This window comes from Camelus dromedarius, chromosome 20 (assembly GCF_036321535.1).
Source record: "Camelus dromedarius isolate mCamDro1 chromosome 20, mCamDro1.pat, whole genome shotgun sequence".
In the NCBI taxonomy this organism is placed as follows: Eukaryota; Metazoa; Chordata; class Mammalia; order Artiodactyla; family Camelidae; genus Camelus; species Camelus dromedarius.
The window spans coordinates 32,569,244-32,592,274 of NC_087455.1; the positions used below are offsets into that span (position 1 = coordinate 32,569,244).

Here is a 23,031-nt window from a genome sequence, read left to right on the forward strand (position 1 = left end):
GTTGAATCCCAAGTGCATACACATGGGAGGCATTTGACAAAGAGTTTGGGCTGGTGGACGTGTTCATCTTATTAAGATGGCAGGTTGGATGGGCTGTACCTTGGCGTTGTCCTGTGGCAGGTGAGTATGCATTGGGACCTGGAGGGTCCCTTTTGTTGAGCAAATACCACATGCCAAGCACAGCGCTAAGACATTTAAACACATCATCCCAACAAATGTATTATTATGCATTTCCCATATGAGATAAAAGAGCCCAAGAAAGTTTAGGTAACTTGTTCGCTAATTCCTGGAGTCGGGGACAGAGCCCCTTCACCCTCATTCTGCCCTGCTTCTCAGGCTGGGGTTTGCAGGTCAGTTGGTGAGTTAGACTAATGTGGTCTCATGACTTCTGAACGGAGGGAGGAGGGTTCTGTGGCCACAGACATGCTTCCAGCTCTCCGGAGGGTGGCTATCACTGTGTCCACTCATCAGGGAGGGGAAGTGTGTGTGTGTGTGTGTGTGTGTGTGTGTGTGTGTGTGTGTGTGTGTGTGTGTGTGTGTGTGTGTGTGTTAATGTGGGGCCATATTCCGGTGTGTGTCCAGGGAGGGCATGAGAGTTGCCAGCAAGCCAGCTTTGCCCACTGGCCCACGACGCCCTGAGGCTGCCGGGCATTCATGCGCACTCAGGATCACTGCCAACTGAGCAGCGGAGTCCACCCTTTAAAAGCTCCCAGCTTTGGGCAGTTGGTGGGGAACAGACTCTCCTGGCCCGAAGCAGCTCAGAAGAAGGGGGCCTCTATTGAGGCCCTGAGCAGATGGTTTGACAGGGAGTCTGACTCACAGAAGGCACCAGACTCAACAAAAGAGTGTTGCAGCTGCTTAATGAAGGGCTGTGTTTGTGTGCAGGCAACGTAGATCAGCCTGCTGGTCCTAAGCTGTTCTTTGAGCTCCAGCCTCCCACACAGACAGCCGTCCCTAACTTGCCCTCCTCTCCGGATGAGAAAGATGGTGAAAGATCATCGTTTCTTGACATTTGCACAGGGGTGTGCTTCCCTACTCACAACAAATTCACTGAACCTTCTACTCCGCTCAGCGATCACATGGAGGGAGAGGAAGCAAGGCAGTTAACATTTATTGCGCACTTACTGCATGCCAGGCTAAGTGACTTATGTGCAAATTATTTTTTATTCTATTTTTTACAGTAGTAAGTTTATGAAGTTTGCTTTGTTATCTACATTTTCCAGTTAGTGACACTGAAACTGAACATTAAGAAACTTGCTGGGGGTTACTCAGCCAGAATTCTGACTGGTCTTTGGTTCAAAAACCTCTGTTCTCTCCGTTGTATCAAACTGCTCCTCCTGGAAGAAGAAAGGGGACATAATTACTCCGAATTTTAATGAGTGATGTGAATCAGCTCGAAGGCTTTCGGCTGCGACTAACAGAAGCTCTGACTAATGGGCCCAAGGGAAGGACAGTTACTGTTTTCATAGTTAGAAATTTGGAGGCAAGTGATCCCACAGTTGGTTTAGATGCTCACTTATTTCGTCAAGTCCCCAGACTTTCCATTCCTTCTGGTCCTTCTCTTCTAACATCCTTGGCATAGACTCAGCCCGGACTTTTTGTCTGCACACTTGTCTCATGGTCTCAAGATAGCTGCTTCGGTTCCAGGCATCATATTCTCAAAGACAGTGTCTAAAAAGAAAATCAGCACAGGGAGCAAACAGGGGCTTCTCTGGTACAATCCCCTCTCTGACTTGGGAGGAAAACATTTCCTGACATCTCTAGTGCACTTGCCTTTACATCTCATTCCTCTCGTTGGCCAGGCACAAGTCTCACATACAAATATATCCCCTCCCTGACCAATCCCTGGCCCAAGGGACTGTTACTGCCACGACTGGCTTAGAGCAACGAGGATTAGTTCCCGGGAGCTGGGCACACAGCGTGCAGGGAGAAGGGAGCATGGGTGTTGGATAGGCATTTGCTCTGTGACAATAAAGCCAAAGGCTCATCAGACTCAGACTCTGTGACCAGCGCAGCCAGAGCAGGAGCGTTGGGAGAGCAGAGGATGCTATTGACTCACAGATTTAGACAGCATGCGTGTTTAGTAGCTACCCTGTCTGATCTCAGGCATGAGTTCAGCACCCTGGTGTGTTGAAAGAACTGTAGGATGTAGACCTGCACGTACTTTATAACCTAAATGAGGGAGGAGTTAAATAACAGTAAACAGGTAAATAAAAGCATGAAATAAATTTAACAAAAGCCAGCATATGATCAAATGGCCTCTGGATCAGAGGGCAATTCAGCAGATTCTTCTCGAAGGTGTCTTATGAGTTTGTCTTACACATGCCTGGATGGAAGCCCTGTTTTCAATCAGCAGCATTTATTTTTGTATCCTCCGCTGGGTTTTTGCTACTTCCTTCCAAAGAAAATGCATAATTTTTTCAATGATTTGAGAATATATGGGGCCAAGGAAGTTATTTTTAGGTGTTATACACAATATTGCTGGCTTCCCAGAGAAAATATTTGTTGCTTCAGCAAGAGATCTGAACCAGTCTTAAACTGAAGCCTCGGCCCTGGTATCTTTACTGTGTATGGCTGACATTTTATGATTTATTTTTTCTTTTGGGGGTTCCCTGTGGATCTAAGCAGTATTCAAATGAAGCATGAACATTCATTTCAACAGTTACATTAGAGGCATTTGAATAATGCTTAGCAAAATGTCACAGCAGCAGCCAGAACTTTAATTTGGCCTCTGATTAAAGGCAGTCTTCTCAATCTGGCCTCAGTTTAGACTACTGAGATCAGAGTAATCTTTTGAGCAGATAAGCACAAACGCATACTTTGCTGATAATTGTGTGGCTCCTGTAATGAGCTGGTTAGGAATGGTTATCATTTGAAACCCGAAATGGTGATCCAGGGTACATGGGCTCTCTCTGCTCCAGAGCTCCAGCCGGAGAACCTTCCCTGTCGCCCGCTTTGCTAAGCTCGCCCTCTGGGAGACCCCCCTTTTTATTTTTGGACATTTGTTGTGTGATTCCCCCCAGAGGCTCTTACCTTATTTTTTACAACCTCTTCTTGACTGGGGGTTGGGAGACAGCAGGCAGGGTCATGCCCAGCATGACATTTCTCAGGCTGTCTTTTCAGGGGATGTTCTAATCAGAGTGGGGAGTGAGTGTTGTGCTACCTCACCCCATCCTGTCGGCTATTTTAACTGCTCCTCAGCCCTAGCTGAGCTGGATCCATGGTGACCCACGCTGATCTAAAAAGAGACGGTTCTGCAAACTCACACGATAAGTCTCTGCCCTTGAGTGCTCCAGGAGCAACTGGGAGAAATGTTGTGGGTCTCTGAGCTAAAAGAAGAGGGGAAGATGCAGGTTGCAGAACACGCTCACCTGAGAGCTGGCTTGAGGTCTGTGTTTGAAAGCCATGGCCTTCAAACCAAAGTTGGAACTCCAGTTGGGACCAAGAAGGAGAAGCAGGTATGGACTGTGGTCTAAGCGAGGCTGGTTGGAGTCACTGGCTTCGGGTACTTGGTGTTGACACCAAATGTTCCAGAATGGCTGACTGCTGAAGGTTTGCCAGAGTTAGGTCAGGGACCTAGAGGGTGGGGAAGGAGTGGAGTGGGACGTGGGAGAGCATGGCAGTCAGGTGCATCTGGATTCATATCTAAACGCCGATAGTCACTAGTCAGTGTGTGCCATCTTGGTAGGTTATTTAGCATCTCTGACCTCCGATTTTCTACTCTAAAATAGAGACAAAAGTTCTGAGTTAAGTGAAAGTTGTAAAAAAATCAGTCTCAAATTAACGGAATAAAAAATATTAGTGTGTAGAACTGAAAAGTCCAGGGGCAATCTGGGCTTCATGTAGGGCTTGATCCAGGGGATCAAATCATGTCTTTCTCCACCTCTAAGCTTTACTTTGCCCTCTATTAAATTCCTGAGATGGAGTCTCTTGGTTCATTAGGTCACTATGTACACTGGAACCAACTGCTAAGAACCGGGTCACCGCCCAGCCCTGGAGCCCAGAATGGGGTCAGTCCCACCCAAGCGATGAGGACTGACCATAGGGAAGGGATGATTTTTGCCAAATGAAAAATAAATGGTGGTTGTCAGTACCAGAGGAAGTGGGGATGGATGCTGGGCAGGAAAAACAATAGATGCCCACTGAACAGACGTCCATTCCAGGGTCCCCCTTGCTAAGGGGGCAGTGGGAAGCAGGACACAGACACCGCCGTCGTGTATAAGGGCTGAGTGCCGGCAGCCGCCCACCCTGCCTGTGTTCCCCGTAAGACAGCCTCTACTCTAGACATCTGGTTGCAGCCCGAGAGCGACGTACAACCCGTGCCGCTTTAAGCTCTCAGGGCGTCGAGCCTTCCTGCTGCTGTGGCTTCTTCTCCTCCTCCTCCTCCTCCTCCTCTTTTGTTATTATTATTCTCGTGTTTTTCCTCTGTGTTTTCTGCTGTGCCTCTTGGCTACAGATAATCTCCACAGTGACTGCTGAATGTGAACATGTGAGCCCGGGCAGGTCAAAATGCGAGGTCGGCAGTGACCGCTGACAGGTGACGAGGGCTCCATCGGAGGGCCGGGGTCGGGGCCTTTTACTCAAAGCAGTTTGGAGCCACGTGATACAGCCTCGGGGAATCAGGGGAGGGAGGGACCGTGGGATTCCCCTGGAGTCATTGGACTTTCTGTATCCCTCAGAGACGGTGAGGAGCTGTTCCCTCTGGTGGCCTGCTGGCTTCCGCTGTGGGGCTTCCATTTCTGTACCTCCAACCTGTCTTCTCTGCACCACAGGGGCTAGGCCATCATGGGTCACCCCTCACCGATGTGGGTGGTAGAGGGACCCAGGCTGGTCAGCATCTTCCAACACTGGGCAGGGCCACTGGGCTGGACGTAAGACTGGCCACACAGGTGAGGTCCTTGAGGCTCAGAGAGACAGCAGGATTTATCTTAGGACACAGGGCAGGACAGAATTAGAGTGAATGTACAATAATGTGAAAAAGATAGTTCACAAGAAATGTTCCACACAAACTTGTAATAAGCACATCAGTCAGCTGGAGAAAGAGATGGTGGTGGTGGTGGTGGTGGTGGTGGTAATGGTGGTGGTGGTGGTGGTGGGCGTGGTGATGGTGGTGATGGTGGTGGGTGTGGTGGACTCTGTGTGCTTCTCTCCCAGCTGGTCTGTGGTGAGGGAGGAGGTGGGTGAGAGAATTAAGGGAGTTTTTGATGAGTTGCATAAAACGTGGAAATAAGAAAGGAGGAGGCAGGACATGGAGGGAGCGTGGCTAATGAGATTGGGGTGGTGGGTGTCTAGATAATTTCACCCAGGGGTTCAAGGAGTGGGATTAGGAGTCCAGTGGGGAAGACGGTTCCTGCTTCAGAAACAAAGGAGTCTAGAGTCCAGAGGACATGCCAGCCTTGGGCCAGGTGGAGGAACTGGAAGGAGGGAAGCTCTGCTCTGAGGATGTGGGCTTACAGTGAAGGGAGCAGATACCAGCCAAAAAGGGGACCCTCTCCCATCCCAAGGTGCAGGGCTGCCAGGAGACTGTGCACGGTTACCTCGGACCTTCCAGCACCTCTGTTTCCTTTCTCTGTGGACAAGCTTAGCTCTGTGCTTGAGCCAGCTGTGGGAGGACAGGCGTGGGAAGACAGGGTGATGCAGTGATACTGAAGGAGAAAGCAGGGCCGGTGGGGGCAGCCCAGGTCTCAGGACCGAGGCCTGGATCAGAGAAATCTCCCCCTCCTCCTTACCTGTGGTGGTGTTTGCCAGATAGGGACTGGAGACACGGCAGTGTTACAGCCCCCACCACCCCTTGGCCCCTTCAGCCTCTGAGGGCTCAGCCTGCCCATGGCCAGGGCAGGGTTTGTGTCCTGTTCCCTGTCCTGACTGAGGGCAATTGTGAGGTCGCCCCCATCCCATCCCCACACGCACACACTTCTAAACCATACAGCACTGCATGTTCCAGCCCAGCCTAGAGGAACTATTTGTTCTCTTAAGCTTTATTTTGATTTCCATAGCACAGAAGAAAAAAAATCCAAAACAAAAAGTAAAACCATTTTAAACAACTAGGGGCTTTGTTTTGGTTATTCTTGGAAGGATGTGTAGTGGGTGGGGTAGGGGGTCAGGAGAGTTTTCATCTCTGGAGAACCTTAAATCAATGAAAAGTAAATTAAAAATTGGGTCCCAAGATTACACTGAAAAGTCTCAATCCAGAATAAACTCTGAAATCTACACTTTCAGCCCAAAAGCTGAGGGCTTTCTAATGGAAATGCTGGCAGCTCCAGGCTCCGTGGCCCTGGCCCTGGGCAGTGCTATGACACAGGTGGGAGTGGCACTCTTGGGGAGCGTGGTCTTGGCTGCTCCTGGCCGTCCCTTCTCGGGTTTGCAAGCCCCACCTCCGCCCGCCCAGCCCTTGCCCCGCTCCTCAGTCCTGGGTGTCTCCCTTAGCCTTTGGAAGAAGGTGCTGTCGCCTTCCACCTGCCTCTCCTGGGGGAATTTTCTTTCTGTCCACCTGCAGGGGAGGGAGTACAGCTGTGGGCAGGAAGGGTGCAGGGCTCCGTGGAAGATGAAGTAAAGGGTGAGGCCACAGCAGGCACCCGGGAGGTGAGGGTGGGGGGACTTGTCTGCTGGACCCCAAGTCTTATGCTCCCCCAGTGTCTTCTGCAGGCCAGCAGCTCAGAGCCTCAGCTGTGCTGAGACCCAGAGGGAAAGCTGTGTTTGGCTGTGTGAGGATGACTGTGTGGGTGTGTGTGTGTGTGTCTGTTGGAGGCAGGTGTGGACAAGGATAGTAGGGGTAGTGATTGGGAGCACTGGCCTTGCAACAAGACAGAAGTGGATTTGAATCTTGGGACTTAGTGGCTGTGTGACTTTGGACTAGTAGCTTGACCTCTCTGAGGGTCAATTTCTTCATCTTTTTTACAGTGATAATAATGCGTACCTTAGATAAAGGCTTAGGACCTCTCGTGCCCCACAATATATTGTGTGATTTTGAAATCCGTGCCTTGAACTCAGACCTATAGGCCACAGTTATGAAAATCCCATCCTTTTCCAGAAACGGGGCTTGTGCTCTGGTGGCTTCTCTGCCCATCTTCCAGTTGGCACCACAGCCTGGTGCACCACCGCTGTCAGCTCACACTCAAAACCCGTCCCTCAGCACTTTCCACAAAAATCCCCTCCCAGCAAGCACTTTGCACTTACTTTATGGGCCATCTGGAGACAATGACCGAACGGCTTCTTGTCTTCTTTTTGGTTCTTTCTCCTCACAATCTCTCCACTCCTGTCCTCAAAAATCTGAGACCGCTCAGATTTCCAAATCCTTCTGTATATGTAGAGGGATTCAGCTCTCCCCACTTCTTGCTCCCCGTATTGCAAACCTAAACTGTTAAAATTGTTCCACAACTGGCTTTCACTAGATCTAACTGTCTTTGAAAGCCGGGGACTAGCAAATAACAAATCCATCCCTATTTTGTGGCATTTTCATGAATACTCAATAAGATGAGGTAATGCTGTCTCTGCGGCGACTGGCGCGTGGTTAGTCATCTATCCCTGTGACCATTGGCACCGTTTGGAAAAGCTGCGATGAGTGTGTGAGAACCCGAGAGGACACTCACATGCTGGTGGAACAAAAGGCAAACAGTGGGGTCTACACACCCTGCTGTATTTTCACAAGCATTTCTATGACTCGGTGACACTCAGGGGAACTCTTTGTGGTGGGCAGGACAGCCTTCCTACCCACTTCTACCTCCCCGGATTCATTAACCAGGAAGGAACAAGTGTAAAACTGAAACACCAGGTGGGTTGGGGCCTGCTGGGGGTCCATCCCAGCATCTGGTCCCCTCATTTCCATGACTGTCCCCTGGATTGTTAGCTGGGGAATGCGGCTGCCGGGGAGAAAGGTGCGGTTTCCCAGCCTCCCCTGCAGACAGGCCGGACCGTGCGGTGTGGTTTTGTTCATCAGGGTGAAAGTGAAGATGTTGGGGGCAGCTCCTTTAAGATCAGAGGTGCCCACCGGTTGCCCCTTTTGTCCGTACCCTTTCCTCCGCCCTCCGGCCTGGTACTGGATGTGGTCTGCGCCCAGGGATGGCAGAGCTGTGAGCCAGAAGGAGCCTGGGCTCCCCCAGCGCCTGTGGAGTCACCATCCCAGGCGGGGACTGGTTTCCTCTGCCTTTCTACATGTGAGAGAAATTAGCTTCTTTGTTGTTTCAGCCACCTCTACTCTGGGCCCCTGTTTCTCACAGCTGAACCCCCTCCTGTCTGAGGCGGCAGGTCTCCTGGCTTTGAGCCCAGCATGGCTGATCATGGGCCACCCCCAGGGTGGTGGGTGCAGGCTCACCGGAGGGCACTGGGGTAGTGTGGGGAGATGACAGGGATGGTGAGCAAGACCTCAGAGCGTCCGGGGGCACTGTGAGCGCGGCCCGGACTCTGCCATTGGCTTGGCTTCCAGGGCCTATAAGGAGAGCAGGCAGCCAGCCCATCATTTCCAGAGTCTGAGGTTTGTCTCGAGGGCCCCCCCTCCACCTTCTCTTTCTGCACTGCCCCCCCAATATACTTTGTGGTGCTGGTCGTGCACCCTCCGCCCCCATGGTAGGCCCTACTGCCCATAGGTCCACTGTCTCCTTGCTCCTAACAAAACCTGCTCTCAGGAAAGGCTTTCCAGGTCTGTCATTCTCATAGTGGCCACAACTGCTGCCCATGAACCCTGTTAAGGAAACATCATGCTTCCTGGGTTGACTGTCCTGCTGTGTGTAAACCATCCCCTGTACAGCTGGCCACTCGCACCGCACTCTCTGCAGTGAGGCGGGCCTGCCTCTTGCCCCGCAGGGCAGTGATTACAAGGCTGCGGGCTTTAGTGACAGGACCTCCGACTTTGGCACAGCAGCCCTGAGGTCCAGGTTCCAGATGTGGGTGTTGAGAAGCCTCAGGTTGTTTGTAGCAGGTGGGATTTCTGGAAGCAGACACCGAGGAGGAGTTTGGCCTCCAGGATGTTCATAATGGATCAACGTGTGTGGAGGGAGTAGAGCTGGGCGGGGGGAGGACTTGATCAGCACCCCCGTGGGGTGCTCTGGATCACACACAGCCCCGGGGGCCTGAGTGCCTAGGCCTGTGTGTCCCCACGCTGTCAGTTGCTGTGCGTCAGCTTCAGGGAAAGGGAAGGCCCTGCCCTGGGGGGAAGCAGCTCTCCACAGCTAGGCTCGCCCAGAAGGAGCTGACCTGGAGGCAGCAAGTCCTTCCCCGAAGTGGGGTCTGGGCCTGCTTCTCCTGCTCCACCACGTTCTCCATCCGCAGAATGGGGCTGATAACAGTACCAGCTCCACAGGGTTTAAGTTAGATCACTGGGTGCATGTCCTTTGTAAACTGACATCAGTCATCTCTACGGGATCTAAGCCCCCACCCCGCAACGCCAGCCAGGCAGCCCTGGACGAGGGATCCCTTCCCGGCCGAGCTGCACTGGGAGAAAGGCCTGGGTAAGTCACCAAGCTCACCTGCCCTTCCAGGTAGGATCAACCCCTGCGAATATCAGGAGTGCTAAATCCAGGGCTCCCAGAGCTGGACACTGTGAAGATGACCATTTTATTGAGTCTCTGCTGCGCCTTCATTCAGGTGTTTCGTGTTAAATGGCCGTCCGGATTCAGAGTAAGATGTTTTCTGATCAAAACCAGTGAAATCAGATATGAAAGAAGTCCAGAAAACAGAGGAGTGCTGAAGGAAGCTGAGCTTTATTTCGTCCTGAGGTCTCTGAATGTGTTTAAGGCTTGCAGCTCCCTGTTCTAAAGCATGAAGGCTCAGCCTTCCCCTTCTGTGTCAGTCAGGATCTCAGAGCCATTTCAGACCCAAGCCTGAGTTGGGGTGGATTAGTGTGATGCCTGTAGCAGACTGTCACCGCGATGGTCCCCGGTGAACCACACCTCCTGGTATTCCCTCTGTGTGGTCCTCTCCCACACTGGCTCTGGGCTTGGCCACATGACTTGTTTTGGCCAATGAGACATCAGCAAAGGTAACACATGCCAAGGTGTGGTAAGTGCTTGGGCACTGGGATTTGCTGAGGTTTGGACTTGACTCCTTGAGGATGAAAGACCAGGTAGGAAGAGAAGCCCTGCCCTCCCAGGCAACCCTCCTGCTGAATAGAGCCTCGGCGAACCCAGGAGAGCCTCCCAGCTGCCCTACAAAATCACGAGAAAGAGTAAATTGCTGTTATTATATTATTTTTAATTGAAGCGAGATTCACATAACATGCAATTAACCATTTTAAAGTGTACAATTCAGTGGCATTTAGTACCTTCACAGTGTTGTGCAACCACCTCCTCTTTCTGGTTCCAAAACATTTTCATCACCCCAAAAGCAAACCCTGCACCCTTTAAGTAGGCATTCCCCGGTCCCTCCCTCTGCTTCCTGACAACCACCAATCTGCTCTCTGTCTCCATGGAGACAGACCTTTTGTGATTGGCTTCTTTCATTTAATGAAATGTTTTCCATATTCATCCACGTTGTAGCAGGTGTTGGTACTTCATTCCTTTTTGTATTCAATAGTTGTACATGGATATTCCTAGTAGCACTATTCACAATAGCCCAAAGGTGAAAACCACCCAAATGTCCATCAGTGACGAATGGATAAATAAATTGTGGTGTGTAAATACAATGAAATATTATTTAGCCATAAATTGCTGTTATTTTAAGCCACTCAGTTTGGGGTTGGCTTGTTACTATAGCGATAGATAACTGATAGCGTTTTAAGGTGGTTGGATTAATAACAAGAGCTATCAGTTCCTAGATGGCTTCTCTATGCCATGTGCTGTGTGAAGCACTTTGCATGCTAATGCTTTAATCTTCACAAGAACCCTGTGATTTAGGTACTGATGGTGACCCCACTTTACAAATGGGAAAACTGAGAGACTTAACCCAGATGATCTGATTCCAGGGCTTATGCCTTACCCACTCAGTGCACACAACCCAGCGCTAAACGACTGCTCTGGGAGATGTGAGGGCTCGAGCCCACAGCAGTCTGTGCCTCTGCCGTGAAAGAGACACGCTCTCAGTTTTCTATGCAGTTCGTGCTGAGTGTCACTGGAAGAGAGAATTGACAGAAATGAAAGCCAAACGTTTAAAGTCTGCACAATGTAAAATTCTGACCTGTGAAGCCTAACTTGGGAACATTGAACTTCGTAGAAATAAGGTCTATAAAGTAGCCATACAAAGGCAGAAATTACAATCATAATATTTCTTATAAACAAAGCACACTGACTGATGAGTCAAAGCTTTATTGTGAAATTTGCATGGGAAAGAAGCCCCGTGACAATAACTTCTGTCCAATTCAGTATGAGCAAAAATGGAAAGATTTGGAAAGGGTTTAACTGGGCTATTTTTTAAAAAATTGATCAAGGAATTAAATTGACTAGGTGGAGTTTGTTCCAGAAAATGCTTTCAGTACGAAAATGTATCCATGATGATACGGTTGTGGTTAAAATGGTAGTATTCTTAGGAGTCGAAATATCCTCGGGGCAGAATATCTTTCAGAGTCAACACATCTTTTCTCTTTCACAAGGAGTTTTTGAAGGGTGTAAAATGCTACCACCATGTGAGTATGCGTCACTCTGAGGGGCCAAGAGAGATTTCTAAGACCCTTTGGAGAGTAAGTGCACTGGGACTTGGTCAGACTCCCAGGTTCTGGGGCTGTTTATGATGCCAGGTGAGGAGGTGAAGGTCCCTATGCAGGAGAGAGTCTGCTGTCCCCCTGGAGGCACAGGCTTTGGGCAGGGAGGAGAGTGGCACAGGGAAAAGCCACATGAGTCACCTTGTGGCCCAATGTTTAGGGGACTTGATATAAAGTCCCCATATGAAGGGCCTCAATCCTTAAGGAAGGAAGAGCAGCAGCTCTTTGGGGGTGTGTCTTCGCAGGTAACCGCAGAGCCCCCCACAGCAGAAATATAAACCCAGCAGCAACTCCCAGCTAGTAGCCGGGGTATGGGAGTAGGAGTTACTTGGGATCCACTTGAAAGGGATTTGGGCTGGCTGGGGCCGTGTGCGGAGGGGGAGACATTCATACATTAGTCCCTATGTGTAGGCCTACAAGTTTTTCAGGTCTTCTGAACATTTTATTACCTATAAATATAGAAAGAAAATTTCCAATCTAAAATGAATACATGAATAGAATGTATGTAAAGGTCATCTAATACTGGATTATGTATAGGTCTCATATGGTTACACATGAATATAAAAAGTTTGGATCATAAAAATAAAACAATAATTTATTCTTCACAAACCCAAACTTATGAAAATTAAACATCCTGTTACAAATTTATAACAAAAATATAGAATATATAATATAAATAATACATATCATATATATATATATATATATATGATTCTGCCTATTTATCTATCAACCCATGAACACTGTGGTATGTTTTATATATTTGACATGACATAGGGGTGGTCTAGGACCTACAAAGTTCTTCTTGTGCCATGAGTGGGGGTGGGGGCATGACTTGAAAGTGAGGTAACAATATTGGGTGGGGTCTGGAGCCAGTGATCTTGTTAATTAGCCCAAGAGTTTGACTTTTCTTGAGGCTAGTGTGACACAGGAAACAAGAACTGTATACAATATTATTAGAATTTGAGCAGGAAATAATACTTGAGTACACAGGCAAGAAACAGCTAGGCTTTAGGATTTAAAATGTAGATTGTGTTTCAGTGATATACCAGGTGCCAAGTGGGGTTAAAAATAAAACCCCCAAACCACAGAGTGGGACCTCTGTGTGAATGGAGTCCTCTGGACTTGTGCAGCGTGGTCACAGCCCTGCCACATCTCTTGGACTCACAGAAACTTGGGCCGCAGGATGGAACTGTGGGGATTGTTCACCTGCATTCCGCTCAGTGGGGTCCTATTCCAGACACAAGGGAGGTGCCGCCATCACAGCGAGAGGGAAGGAGAGAGCTTCTGGAGAGAGGAAACCTGCAGGCTGAGCCCCCACAGATCGTCACCTCTCCTTCCTTCCTCGCAGGACGAGGGCTCGGAGCCTTGGGGAAAACACAGATCTCTGTTCCCAGAGAAGCTGAACAGGTCTGGGCAGCTGGCCGTGGGCTGAACGGACAGATTGAAATGCGAGGAGAACTAATTTGTTAGGAATCCCAGAAGCCCCTTCTGTCACTGGACATTTCTTATGTCCTAGAAGCTTTCTTTACAGGGGCCTTCTTGCTCATGAGCACATCCATAAACTGAATGCCTTTGTTTTTTAAGGGGAGAGAGTGTCGATCAAGGGCTGCGCTGTCACAGCTCATCCTGCTGAAGCGGAAAACAGTTGACTCCTGTGACTTCAGTTTCAGAGAGGATTTGCAAGTCCTCCTGACTCCCAGCCTCGGCCGCTGATTCCCCTGAAGCAGGCACCTCTCCCTTGGATGCTTTAGAAGCCGAACAGATAATGGAAACACTTCCCTGCTGAGAAATGGGTCCTTCACGAACACCGTCCTTCCCGAGTAAGAAAGCCTGGATGGAAAACATTTGGCCAGTGTGTTCTTACGGACATTACTGTAATCACTCGTAGGGCATTGGTGGGAATTTGAATAAAAAGTCTTCATCTTCTTTGTTCTTGTACCAGGTCACTGTCTCTGCCCATTCTAACCCTGCCTGCCCCTCTGCCTCTGCTCCCAGAGTTAGAATCCTAGAATAACAGGTCTGATAAAACATGGCATTGCTTATCTAACCCCTTATTTTTTTCCCCTGGAGAAACAAAGCCCAAAAAGATGAACAAAATAACCAATAGCTGTTCAGTTTAGCATCACAGCTGTGGCCAAGCTGGGTCCATTGAAGGAAGGGCCATTCTCACCAGGGCTCAGGACTTGTGTCTGCTGTTTTTTACCTAAAGGAATGGGGCTGCAGACCCTCTGATGACACCCAGTTAGCCCCAGACTCCTATTTGGAAATGTGTGAGAATGAGCTGTATTCTAGCTTCATGGATACGGACTGACAATCACCAAGCTCCATTGGACACACAACTTTGCTTTGTGGACCAAACGTGATGCTGAAAGTTGTATATAAAAATTTTTGGTTACTAACTACATATTACAAAAACAAACGGAAAGTTTAAAAAAGTAGAAAGGAATCCTTTTTGTGAAGCAAGTTGGCATTTCTTAGCTTGCCTTTAGGATAAATCCAGATCTTCACAATCCACGAAAATTTCTATGTTTGGATATCACCTGAAATCTTGGATTAAGTAACTGCTCCGTGTCTTCGTTTTCTCACCAATCACATTATTCTGATTTTCCTCGGCATCCCCGGGCTGGACAGTTGTGAGGTTTTCACTTGCTAGGCTGTAAAGGAGGTATGAGTCCCGTTGCCTACTACCAATATCGTCAGCAGTTTCCATTCTGCTCGGAGCCTTTTGCTGATGTCAGCTGGAAGCTCCCATCCGGGACTGTCGAGCATGGATTAGAGCGTGTGGGAGGGTCCTGGCAGGTAGTCCTCACTTCAGAGGAACTACTCACAGTGGAAAGACACCCAAATGTGAGTGTGACAGTCCAGTTCAGTTTAACTTGTAAATTAAGCGCCTGCTGTGTACAGGGGCTGTATTGTGCTCAGGGAATGGAGAGCTCAGGGATCCCTGCCCTCATGTGATCACTATGGGCGGGCCCCCGTCTGAGCCCTGCTTGGAGGCAAAGAAGAGTAACTCTCCACCTTCTGATGCGGTGTGGCCCACCCAGGGCAGAGCCATTTTCCACTAAAGTATCTTTGTTGCATTGAGGTGGTCCTAGCAGAGCTGGCCAAACATGAAAAGGAGCAGGGGCAAGAGACATGCAGAAGACAGGTGGAGAAGTTCACGGTGACTTGAAGCTGGATTTTGTTACACAGAAGTCTAGATGTTTCTTTGGAAGAGTTGTGATCCAGCTGTCACTCTGCAAAGAAACTTCTCCCCAGCTTTTGTCCTGCACTGGAAGCTGCGAGCTCTGAAGGTGAGCTCAGGCCCTCACACCCCTCCCCTCAGCTCCCACAGCACCAGTAACCATGACAAGTTGCACCTGGCCATGGCGACAGTCTAGTTTTTCAGAAAAGCCAATCTGGAACACTCACCACACTTAAAAGGAGCATTGACAGATAAGCACCCTTCAGGATGGCATTTCCAAAAACCCATCTCTAATGAGGTGTAGCTAACAAAGTGTGTGCTGCGATTATTTATTCCACCAGCAAGTCCCAAGGTGATGGAATCAGTTGCATGTGAAATTTGCTTTGACAAACCATCCCTGATTATGTAAACCTTCCTCTGGGTTCTGGGCTGCAGAGCTTCCACTCTTGACTGGAGCTTCTGATCAACTCTTCCTGCAAGTGGCAGAATATAGATGAAAGTCATTGTCAGGTCTTGAGTCACGCACCATCTCCTGGGACTACACTCAGAGAAACAGGCTGCTGAATAGTGGGAAGGTTAGGGGGCTGGGAGATGCAGGGCAAAATGCTGTGGCTTCCCTGGGGAGAAGCCAGTTGCTGGAGACCAAGAAACAGTGATGTGGGTTGGGGGTGGGGGTGCATAGAATTCCAGGTGGTAGTGAGACCAGGGTTTCAGGGAACCCTGCCAGATCAGGGCTTTATCTCTCAGCCCGTGCCTCAGTTTCCACAGTTTCAATAGGTAAGAACTCATACCTGCCCTTGAAATTCTGAAACCTCAGGCTGCTTGTAGTTTGTCTGACATTATCTGTCATGTTTAGACTCGATGGGCTCAATTTTATAACATAGTGATGTGTGATTTTTCAGGACAGAGGGCCTGGAACAAGTGGGTAGTTTACTTTGACTCAAGATAGTAAAGTCTTTCTTAAAAGAATGCATAAATATCATACAATCTGTATCTGTTAGGATTAGGACAGCTGCTAGAAACAGACAACAGAAATAAAAGTGGTTTCAATACTATAGAGGTTTATATTCTCTCATATAAACTAAGTCCAAACACCTAGAATATGTTCAGACCTCTAGCTTCCATGGCCCAATATGGCTTCTGGGACACCAGCCATCACATCTGTATTCTAAGCAGGAGAAGAAGGAAGAGGGAAGAATCCAATTTTTAAAGGAGCCCCCACTTTGACTTTTATTGGCCATCATTAATTGCAAGGGATGCAGATGCATTATTTTAGCTGGGGACACTGCTGCTCAGAAAATATTGGGCAGACAACAGGTATGCTCTGCTATGTCATCTTTTAGGGGTAGCCTCTGAAGCTTAGGCAGAAAGAATATTGCTTTAGAACATAGACATAACTGCATTTGCATCCTGACTCCATTGGTTTTTAGCTGTGTGTCAAGGGGTAATTTATTTTGAATTTCTGGACCTGTTTCTTTAGCCATAAAAATGAAGATTCTGATCCTATCTGATGATTGTTATAAGATAGCTTATGAAAGCGCTCGGCACAGTGCCTGACACTTGAGCAGCAGGTGTTCAATAAATGTTCGTGCCCTTTCCTTCCTGTACATTAGGATACATTCTTTACCCACTTGGAGGCTTTGACCACCAGCTCCTTGGCTGAGGCCCCTGAAGTTTCCCTGGCAGGATGCCTAAGAGGGTGACAATCATAGTTTTATAATTACAACCACAGAGACACCGGCAACAATAAGAGAGGGTATGTATCCTGCAACTGTCTGCACAGGCACCGTGCAAGGTGTTTTACCAAATCCTCTCACTCAGCTCTGGCTGTGTTAGACACCATTCGTCCTCTGCCAGATCCTGGGGTCTCTTGTGTCATAATGACGCTTCCAGGGCTTGCACCTGTGACTCTCATCAGAGGTCTGCCTAAGGGCTCCTGGGCTGGTTTGCCCGCAGGGCAGAGTGCCCGAGTGCCCGGAATATACCTCCCTCCATGCCCTTAGCCCCTAAACAACCAGCGCAGGTGTGCAAAACCCCCACTCGCTTGTGAGTGAGACGGTCTGATGTACAGCATCCTCCCAAGTGTGTGGGAAGATCAGGCTGGGAAACCATACTTTGCTTTGCCTTTGCCCCATCCTCGCCTGCTTCCCCAACTCCCGTCATGGGAGCATGTCCTAAATAAACCACCTGCACGTGAATCCTCCTCTCAGGGTTTGCTTCTAGAGAATCTGACCTAAGATATACCCCAAACTCCATGAAGCAGACCCATTAGTAAACCCTTTTCTATTTTATAGAGGGAAAATCAAAGTTTAGACAGGTCAAGGTCACACAACTAGTAAGGTGGTAGAATTGTGAACCCAGATCCCCCTGGGAGAATCCAGAGCAGCACCCGAGATCCTGCCTTCCAGCTGCACATCTTCTCTCCATGCTGGCCCAGAACTGCATGGATCAAGTACCAAGAAATCTGGCATGTGGAATTCCTCAACCAGCCTGCGGGTAAGGTGGGGCCTTATTGTTTCCAAGGGGTACTGACGAGAGCATCTAAGTTAAGTCCTTGATGAAGGGTCATCGAGGGTGTCCTGGAACTCTGACTCTTTTGACTGAGGTTTGGGGAGGGAGCAGTGGAGCCGCTGAGCTGCTGGAGAGGATGCGGTAACATCTGCTTGGCCGGCTTGAGCAGCCGAGTCCAGCCTGGTGGTCCAAGAGGGACAAAGGCCATGGCATTCATGCCTCTCAGCCAAACCCTGCCACAGCCTGCCCTAGTGCTCTCAGCACCCAGCTGGCATGCCAGCATCAATTTTGCCTGGAAAACTTGGCTCAGTTCTCACTCTACTGTTTCCAAGCCATTTTGGCTTTGTCTTTGAAAGAGTGACACCTTGGGCCTTTCCACTCCCAAGGGGCTGGAAGCTCATTCCTTTCCCTCCCTGGGGCTTGAGGAGACTGTCGACACCATTTCCATTGAGGGAGACTGGGAAATAATGAAATTAGCAATAATAATTCAACAATTATAAAAAGTCTTCATTAATTGAGAATGCTTGATATCAGTGAAAACAACAAAGCTGCTTGAAAGTGGATCCATTTAAAACATTGACCAAAAGATTGTGATAAAGTAGTGGAAAAAAAAAAGTCAAAACCCAAACTCCTATAATTGATTTTCCTAGAAAATAAAACATTTTATAAGAACTTTTAGAAAAATTAGTTTTATTTTCAGATATTTTCTCTCATTCAGTAAGTTGTATTTTCATTTTGTCAATGGTTTCCTTTGCTGTGCAAAAGCTTTTAAGTTTAACTAGGTCCCATTTGTTTATTTTTGCTTGTATTTCCTTTACTTTAGGAGACAGGTCCAAAAAATATTGCTGCAATTTATGTCAGAGTGTTCTGCCTATGTTTTCCTCTGGGAGTTTTATAGTTTCTGGTCTTACATTTAGGTCTTTAACCCATTTTGAGTTTATTTTTGTATATGGTGTTAGAGATGTATTCTAATTTCATTCCTTTACATGTAGCTGTCCGGTTTTCCCAGGACCATTTATTGAAGAGACTGTCTTTTCTCCATTGTATGTTTTTGCCTTCTTTGTTGTAGATTAATTGGCCATAAGTGTGTGGGTTTATGTCTGGGCTCTCTATTCTGTTCCATTGATCTCTGTGTCTGTTTTTGTGCCAGTGCCATACTGTTTCCATTACTGTTGCTTTGTAGTATAGTCTGAAGTAAGGGAATGTGATTCCTCCAGCTCTGTTCTTCTTTCTAAAGATTGTTTTGGTTATTCAGGGTCTTTTCTGTTTCCATACAAATTTTAAAATTGTTTATTCTAGTTCTGATACCTACTGAAAAAAGAACCTACTGAATGGGAGAAAATATTTGTAAATGACATGACTGGTAAGGGATTAATATCCAACATATGTAAACATCTCATACAACTCAACATCAAAAACAAAACAAAACAAAACAAAACTGGTTTTAAAAAATGGGCAGAAGAGCCAAACAGACATTTTTCCAAACAGGAAATGCAGATGGCCAACAGGCATATGAAAAGATACTCAACATTGCTAATCATCAGGAAAGTGGAAATCAAAACCTCAATGAGATATCACCTCACACCTGTCAGAATGGCCATCATCAGAAAGAACACAAATAACAAATGTTGGTGAGGATGTGGAGAAAAGGGAACCCTGGTACGTTGTTGGTGAGAATGTAAATTGGTGCAGCCACTGTTGAAAACAGTATGGAGGGTCCTTTAAAAACTAAAAATTGAACTACCATGTAATGCAGCAATTCCACTCCTGGATATATATCTGAAAAAAAAACACTAATTTGAAAAGATACATGCACCCCAATGCTCATAGCAGCATTATTTACAATTGCCAGCATATAGTAAAAACCTAAGTGTGCATCAAAAGATGAATGGATAGCGGCCCCTCTTTCTCCCCCTTCAGAGACGGCCCACATTCTGTCTATGGAATGTGTACCTACTTTTAATCTGAGCACCCAATCCCCACAGTTTGTGGCCTTTCTCTTGCCTTTATGCAGTATGTATCTCTCTAAATAAATCTACCTTAACTCAAAAAAAAAAAAATGAATGGATACAGAAGCAGTGATACAAACACACACATACAATGGAATACTACTCAGAACAAAATTTTGCTATTTGCAGCAACATGGATGGATTTGGAGGGCATTGTGTTAAGTGAAATAAGTCAGACAGAGAAAGACAAATACTGTATGATATCACTTATATGTGGAGTCTAAAAAAATACAACAAACTAGTGAATATAACAAAGAAGAAGCAAACTCACAATACAAAGAACAAACTAGTGGTTTCCAGTGGAGGGAGGGGCAAATAGGGATGGGGGCGTGGAAGATACAAACGACTGGGTGTAAGATAGGCTCAAGGATGTACAACATGGGAATATAGCCAATATTTTGTAATAGACATAAATGGAAAGTAAACTTTAAAAACGGTACAACATTTTTAAAAAATTAAACAACAACAGCAACAATTCGTTTATTTTCTGTTAAACAAACGTTAGGTCATAATACCAACTATTAACTAATTAATTCTTTAAAAATGAACAAAATAAACATTTTTTTTACATATGAAAATTTTCCAACAAAATTACATGATTGCCTGATATTTAATTCTTCACATTTAACTTTTGTAGCACAATCCAAAAAAAGAGTTATTTTTTACAAAATACTTGAGTTTTTATCATTTCCCCCAAAAACCCCTTAAAAACCTTTGATATTCAAATGGGTTTCTCACATGCATCACTAACCTTGTGCTTTTTCTCTCTTTGTTTGGTAACTTCCTACCTTCCGCCCATGCTCCTTGGTCAACTAGGGAGCCACTGCTCAGTTGACTGAACTGAGCAGTCTCCAACATCAGTTTCATAGACTTTATGAAATCCCTCATTTATTGCAAGATTTGCAGTTTTATCTTGCCACCCACTTGCATTGCATTTGCAAGTATGGTCAGCTGCTGTGGGCATCAGACCATCAGGAAGGGGCAGACCTCCCCCTTCGGCAGGAAGGAGTTCTTATATTCAGTGTAAGGCAGTTTGGACCCGATTTTTTAAGTACTCTATTTCAGCAGTGATTTTCTCTGTGATACGAAACCTTTTGCTTTCTGGTGCCACTCCCTGTTTCAGGCACTTGCATGGTGAATATTCCAGCAGCAGGGTGCTCTCTGTGTACCTGTCCAGTGTTTCAAAGTCTCTGAGGCACTCTGACGTTCCATTTGACCCTCACAACGGCCCAGTGAGGAACCATCATTTTCTGGACGACCTTTTGGGGAGCCATAAAGGCTAAGTGACTTGAGAAGCAGAGGCAGGGCTGGAACCCAGGCCTGTTGGTGGTCAGTCCTGGCTTTTTCTCTCGCTCATCCACAGTGCTGGTTGATCCAAGAGGGGAACTAGAATAGCCTGTTTAAGAAAGAATTTGATATTTCTAAAAGATGCCTTGAAGTTGTAGTAGGAAATAATCAGAATTCCTGAATTAATTTTAAGGTTTATTGCTACATTTATTTTAAATTAGTTATTGTGGAGGGCTGGGGGTTTTTTGTTTGTTTTGTTTTTGTTTTTTGTGTTTTTGGTGCTTCCATGTCCTGGAAGTTCTTCACCTGGCCCTGCTCACCTGAGCACCCAGCAGAGCAACCGCTGATCCCGAATGGAGGCCTGGAATGCCCAGAGCCCTGATTCTGTCCTGGTCCCTTCTGCTTAGCCAGGAGGCCTATTTAAGGCAGAATCTGCCACCTGGCACTCCTCAGCTCTAGCTCCATATCCAGGCTACAAAGCCCCGTCAGCCAAGCTCGTGTCTAGACTTCGCCCAAACCAAAGTCAGTTCCTTTGCTTGCAGTGAGCAAGAAGCTCTCTCTCTCTCTCCCTCTGGTCCAGAATTGCTGCTTGGTTCACCTTGGCAACATCATTTCAATTAGGGTCAACAACCCTCTTAATTATGCACCATTCCTTCAGCAACAAGGTAACGCTTCATTCATCAGAATTTTATCTCCTAGTTAGACCACTAAGAGTCCCTTTGGTCTACTCCACTCAAATTATCAACAAGAATAAATCCAAGAGTTCAATATTACTGTAGAGCCGGCCATTCATTAGAGCTCATTTTTATTAGTCTCCTGCAGTTTGGAGCTGCCAGGAAGTGGGCAGTCTGCTGCCAACCAAGGCTGAACTGTTACAGCTAACCACACAGGCACGGTGGCCAGGCTGGCTTTGAGGCAGGCCAGGGATGGGGGAAGCAGAGGGGAAAAGACCCAGTCCCCCCTCCTCTAATCACTTCTAGCAGGTGAAGCGTTCTCTTTAGCATTTCTTTCCAAGGATGTGACCAGAGAGGTCAAGGACTCCCAAGAATCATCCAGTTTTTTCTTCTTCCTCTAAAGCGCTGGTGCCCATGTGCTAGCCTTGGACCTGGGAAAACTGAGGGGTTATTGCAGTCAGTCCAGCTGCCACAAGTGCATCCAGCACTGGAATGCAGTGCAATTTTTCAAGTGTTTTCAGATGCCTCTGGGATGAACAAAACAAAAATTCATTTAAGATCTACAGAATTCACAGTAATTGTACCAGCAGCTTTATGAGGGGCAACTTCTCAGCCTCCAAAGATTCTTTTTCTCTGAGAACCAATTTCCTTCTCCCAGTGGAAAACAGCCCCTGGTCCCCGTTTATATCACCTGCAGCCCCTTCTTCCCAGTCACAGCTAACTGGACCCAGGGCCGGTGCCTTGTCTATGCTTAGCGGACCAGAGTCTCCCTTCTAGGACTTGGACTGGAGATTTGGGGTGCAAGTGATTGGCACACAGGTAATCCACAACTGAGAACTATGGGCTGGCAACATCTTCTTGTTTTAAGTACGGAAAATGGGATGCTGAAGGACCGATGTTGCAAACCCACAGAGAGAAGGAGAAATCCAGGCAGTCGCAGCTGGATCCAGACCTCTCTCCAGCTCCAGCCTTTCTCTTCCCAGAGGCTTGGATGCCACTGGCTAACCTGGGAATCCTTCCATTACGTTAAAAGTTGATTAAGGTAACTTCAACCAAAGAAACATTGACAAAATAGTGATTTCTTGATATTATATATTTCCTCATACCATAGATACTAAATGAAACTGTTATTATGTGGGGATCCTGATTTTTATATATTATAAAGTTGTCTTAATTCTGAACAGGAATATTTTAGAAGGATGGTGGTCTCAGCTTTGCCTGAAAATTCTCTACAGAAGGAGATGCATCACTTACAAGAGAAAATTCATGCAAAGCACTCAGCATCCTTCAGACTTCATGCTCAAATGGGGCACCAATGATTTTCATAGACTCATCACCAGTACTCACGATGAAAATATCCTTGTGAAGTCTATGCTGTATCCAAGTGTCATGATTTGGGCATGACGCCCTCATCTTCAGGATCTTCCAGCCATGACATACTGCCCCGCTTTCAGAAGCAGGAAGAGCAGGCACTGGGATTGGTTGTGGATGTGAGGTGGTTTCACAAGCATCACCTGGAGGATGTGCTGAATTAAAAATTCTCAGATCCCTCCCATACCCACTGAATAGAAGCTTGAGGGGAGGAACCCCAGGAGCTGCAGCTTCAACAGGTGCGCCAGGTGATTGTCATCATCAGGGAGTGTGGACCTGTCTTGAAGTGGACAAGTCACCGGTCTGAGCAGATGTCTTAGGTGCAGAAATCATATCATGCTTTTTAATCTTGGGCAGGGGGGCTTG

At 47.2% G+C, this 23,031-nt stretch overlaps 1 protein-coding gene and 1 long non-coding RNA gene across 4 annotated transcripts in view; one reads left to right on the forward strand and one right to left on the reverse strand.

Moving 5' to 3' along the window:
* TSPYL5 (TSPY like 5) overlaps nucleotides 1-23,031 on the forward strand; it is a 39,947-nt gene that overhangs the window by 10,596 nt on the left and 6,320 nt on the right. The window contains exon 2 of one of the 2 annotated variants that reach the window (XM_064476946.1): nucleotides 13,214-13,555. The exons of the other annotated variant lie outside the window; for it this stretch is intronic. The gene's annotated coding sequence lies outside the window, so the exon portion shown is untranslated. Of the gene's footprint in view, nucleotides 1-13,213; nucleotides 13,556-23,031 lie in introns of those variants that run through there. 2 annotated transcript variants of the gene reach the window in all.
* LOC105090556 (uncharacterized) lies at nucleotides 497-7,420 on the reverse strand. Of its 2 annotated transcripts, XR_837272.3 has the most exons (4): nucleotides 7,177-7,419; nucleotides 3,372-3,722; nucleotides 1,517-1,671; nucleotides 856-1,337 (listed from the first exon to the last, which is right to left on the reverse strand). It is a non-coding gene; the product is annotated as an uncharacterized LOC105090556 (long non-coding RNA). The 2 variants fall into 2 exon arrangements; XR_010377055.1 differs by having other exon boundaries at nucleotides 497-1,337; nucleotides 1,517-3,722; nucleotides 7,177-7,420.